This window comes from Platichthys flesus, chromosome 10 (genome assembly GCF_949316205.1).
Source record: "Platichthys flesus chromosome 10, fPlaFle2.1, whole genome shotgun sequence".
Lineage (NCBI taxonomy): Eukaryota > Metazoa > Chordata > Actinopteri > Pleuronectiformes > Pleuronectidae > Platichthys > Platichthys flesus.
Window position 1 is genome coordinate 3,533,443 of NC_084954.1, and position 4,966 is coordinate 3,538,408.

Consider the following 4,966-nt stretch of genomic DNA (forward strand, 5'->3'; position numbering starts at 1 on the left):
AAGTTCCCATGAAATATGGGGGCACCTCCTTGGTGAGGTCTATTCTTGTTATACAGATTCTCTTGAACATCTGTCTCATTATAGCTCACACATACACCATCCGATCAATCCTAACAATGAGGACTATTAAGTCCAATCACCCAGATCCACCTATATACAAACCCTTAGACTATTTATCTTCAATGTCTTTTATGTGTTATCTTTCACTTACTTATTCATGTAGATGCACTCACATACTTTATTAGTCCATTCCTAAGTGATCTTTTTAGATGTGTAGTCAAGTGCCCAGAGCGCAAGTGATTCCTTGAGATGATATCTTCCTGTATGCACATCATTTAACGTGCTTTTCATTCTGAACGTCAAATCAAAAACATCTGGAAGTGCCTTAGTTCACTGGTCACTAACTTTTTCTTAGAAAACCTCGGAAGTTCTAACATATATTGTTTGAGCACACAATGGCTTTTTCTGTTTAACCTTACCTTTACCCTTGTGGATTTACCTAACTCTACTATAGTGAGCTAATATACAATTTCAAATTGTTAATTGATTAATTGTTAGCTTTTCATGTAATGATGATATATTCATGTTAGTTTTAATACCTTTTCCCAGAGGAAATTGCATTGAGTGAAACTGAGACCAAGGACAGTGAAGGCGAGTCAGATGCCTCTCCTTGAACCGTCACCTTATCGTGGTGGAGAGGTTTGCGTGTCCCCGTGAACCTGAGGGCTGTGTTGTCTGGAGCCTTGTGCTCCTGGTAGGGTCTCCCATGGCAGAGTGGTCTCAGGTGAGGGGCCAGACTAAGAATGGTTCAAAACCCTCAATGAATATCGACAAAAGAGGAGATGGGACCCAGCCCGGAGGAAGCCCGGGGCCCCCGTCTGGAGCTAGGCCCAGACGGAGGGCTCGATGGCGAGCGTCTGGTGGCCGGGTTTGCCACGGAGCCCGGTCGGGCATAGCCCGAACAAACTACGTGGCACCCCCCCTCTTTTCATCTCATGGGCCCACCACCTGTGGGAAGACCCGTTGGGGTCGGGTGCGCAGCCACATGGGTGGCAGCGAAGGTAGGGGGTCTCGACGGACCAGACCCGGGCGGCAGAAGCTGGCTCTGGGGACGTGGAACGTCACCTCGCTGTGGGGAAAGGAACCGGAGCTTGTGAGGGAGGTGGAGCGCTATCAGTTAGATCTGGTGGGGCTTACCTCCACGCACAGTCTCAGCTCTGGTACCATACTCCTGGATAAGGGTTGGACTTTATTCTTCTCCGGAGTTGCCAAGGGCGTGAGGCGTCGGGCGGGTGTGGGGATACTCATAAATCCCCGGCTGAGCGCCGCAGTGTTGGAGTTTACCCCGGTAGACGAGAGGGTCGCCTCCCTGCGCCTAAGGGTTGTAGGGGGGAAAACTCTGACTGTTGTTTGTGCGTATGCACCAAACAGCAGTTCAGAGTACTCGGCCTTCTTGGAGACCCTGAATGGAGTCCTGTATGGGGCTCCAGTAGGGGACTCCGTAGTTCTGCTGGGTGACTTCAACGCCCACGTGGGCAACGATGGAGACACCTGGAGAGGCGTGGTGGGGAGGAACGGCCTCCCTGATCTGAACCCGAGCGGTCGTTTGTTATTGGACTTCTGTGCTAGCCATGGATTGTCCATAACAAACACCATGTTCGAACATAAGGGTGCTCATAAGTGTACCTGGTACCAGAGTACCCTAGGCCGAAGATCAATGATCGATTTTGTGATCGTGTCATCTGATCTGAGGCCGCATGTTTTGGACACTCGGGTAAAGAGAGGGGCGGAACTGTCAACCGACCACCATCTGGTTGTGAGTTGGATCAGGGAGTGGGGGAAATTTCCGGATAGACCTGGTAAGCCCAAACGAGTAGTGCGGGTGAACTGGGAACGTCTGGAGGAGGCCCCCGTCCTAGGTATCTTCAACTCACACCTCCGGCGGAGTTTTTCTGGCATTCCTGTGGAGGTTGGGGGCATTGAGCCGGAGTGGGCGGTGTTCAAAGCCTCCATTGCTGAAGCTGCGGCGGCTAGCTGTGGCCTCAGGGTCTTAGGCTCCTCAAGGGGCGGTAACCCTCGGACACCGTGGTGGACACCGGTGGTCAGGGAAGCCGTCCGATTGAAGAAGGAGGCCTTCCGGGATATGATATCCTGGAGGACTCCTGACTCGGTTGCAGGGTACCGACAGGCCCGAAGGGCTGCAGCTGCTGCCGTGTCGGAGGCTAAGCAGCGGGTGTGGGAGAAGTTCGGAGAGGTCATGGAGAAGGACTTTCGGTCGGCACCAAAGTGTTTCTGGAAGACTATCCGGCACCTCAGGAGGGGGAAACGGGGAACCATCCAAGCTGTGTACAGTAAGGATGGGACTCTGTTGTCCTCAACTGAGGAGGTTGTCGGACGTTGGAAGGAACACTTTGAGGAACTCCTGAATCCGAATAACACGCCCTCTATGTTGGAGGCAGAGCTCGAGGTTGATGGTGTTTCATCGTCAATTTCCCTGGTGGAGGTCACTGAGGTGGTCAAACATCTCCGCAGTGGCAAGGCCCCAGGGATTGATGAGATCCGGCCAGAAATGCTAAAGGCTCTGGGTGTTGAGGGGCTGTCATGGTTGACACGCCTATTCAACATCGCGTGGGAGTCGGGTACAGTGCCAAAGGAGTGGCAAACTGGGGTGGTGGTTCCCCTGTTCAAAAAGGGGGACCAGAGAGTGTGTGCCAATTACCGGGGCATCACACTTCTCAGCCTCCCTGGTAAGGTCTACTCCAAGGTGCTGGAAAGGAGGGTTCGGCCGATCGTCGAACCTCAGATTGAAGAGGAACAATGCGGTTTTCGCCCCGGACGTGGAACTACAGACCAGCTCTTCACTCTCGCAAGGATCCTGGAGGGGGCCTGGGAGTATGCCCATCCGGTCTACATGTGTTTTGTGGATCTGGAGAAGGCGTATGACCGGGTCCCCCGGGAGAAACTGTGGGAGGTGCTGCGGGAGTATGGGGTAAGGGGGTCTATCCTCAGGGCCATCCAATCCCTGTACTCCCAAAGCGAGAGCTGTGTTCGCGTCCTCGGCAGCCAGTCAGTTTCGTTCTCAGTGGATGCTGGTCTCCGCCAGGGCTGCGCCTTGTCACCAATCCTGTTTGTGATATACATGGACAGGATATCGAGGCGTAGTCGGGGTGGGGAGGGGTTGCAGTTCGGTGGTCTGAGGATCTCGTCACTGCTTTTTGCAGATGACGTGGTCCTCATTGGATCATCGGCCTGTGACCTTCAGCACTCACTGGATCGGCTGGTGGCCGAGTGTGAAGCGGCTGGGATGAGGATCAGCACCTCTAAATCTGAGGCCATGACTCTTAGCAGGAAACCGATGGATTGCTTACTCCGGGTAGGAAATGAGTCCTTAGCCCAAGTGAAGGAGTTCAAGTACCTTGGGGTCTTGTTCGCGAGTGAGGGTACTATGGAGCGTGAGATTGGCCGGAGAATCGGAGCAGCGGGGGCGGTATTGCGTTCGCTTTACCGCACCGTTGTAACGAAAAGAGAGCTGAGCCGCAAGGCAAAGCTCTCGATCTACCGGTCGATCTTCGTTCCTATCCTCACCTATGGTCATGAGGGCTGGGTGATGACCGAAAGGACGAGATCACGGGTACAAGCGGCCGAGATGAGTTTTCTCAGAAGGGTGGCTGGCGTCTCCCTTAGGGATAGGGTGAGAAGCTCAGCCATCCGTGAGGAACTCGGATTAGAGCCGCTGCTCCTTCACTTAGAAAGGAGTCAGCTGAGGTGGTTCGGGCATCTGGTAAGGATGCCCACTGGGCGCCTTCCTTGGGAGGTGTTTCAGGCACGTCCAGTGGGGAGGAGACCTCGGGGAAGACCCAGGACTAGGTGGAGAGATTATATCTCAACACTGGCCTGGGAACGCCTCGGGATCCCCCCGTCAGAGTTGGTCAATGTGGCCCGGGAAAGGGAAGTCTGGGGCCCCCTGCTTGAGCTGCTCCCCCCGCGACCCGACCCCGGATAAGCGGATGAAAATGAGATGAGATGAGATGAGAGTTATAGGTGCTGTGAGAGCATTATATACCATGTTAATCCCTTGTTGTTTCCTAATTCTCCTTGCGAGAAGCCATGTGCCTTTAGGGCCTGTTTCATAATAATCTTGTTTCAGAAATCTAAGTTTTTCTCTCTATTTCGCTCCCTAATATCATATATTATCTCTTTCCCCTTTAATATCCTTTATTTCTTATTGGATTTGGGCTGTGTAAGTAGTTTGGCATTGTACCTCCAAGATTTTTTAGTCTTTCCACTAAGTTAAGATAATTTGCCTGCTTAAGTTTTTTTTGTCTTGACGTGATGGCTATTAATTTCCCCCTTATCACCGCCTTCATTGTGTTCCATAAGATTGTTGGGTTGATTTCTTCTGTGTCGTTTTCCTCAATGCTTTTCTTTATTTCATTTTTAATTTGTTCAATCGTTGTCTTGTTGTTCAGTATGCTTACATTCAGTCTCAAGGTAGAATTTTTCTTTTTATGCTTGTTGTGTCTACCCTATGATCCATTATCATGTGAAAATCACCAGCACATATCACTATACCTTCAGATTCTAAGGCCATGACTGAGAATAATGATTTTAAAGAATTGTTTAGTACTCTCTGGAGGAGCATGTACATTTATTAATGTAACCACCTCTTTCTTTAATTTCCCCTTCACCATAATATATCGTCCCTCTGTAAATCCTTGATTTCTTTGAGACACTCAAAATTATTTGTGTTTTGTATAAGTATTGCCACACCTCTTTTGTTGCTTTGTTTACATTTACTGTAATAGGTGTTTCTAAAACCGAATTTCTTCAGCTTTTCATGTTCTTCCTGGGAAAGGTGTGTTTCCTGCATGAAGACAACTTGGGCCTTAAGTTTTCTCATTTTCAAAATTATCTTAGATCTTTTAATTGGATTGTTCAACCCATTAACATTTAACGACACTAACGA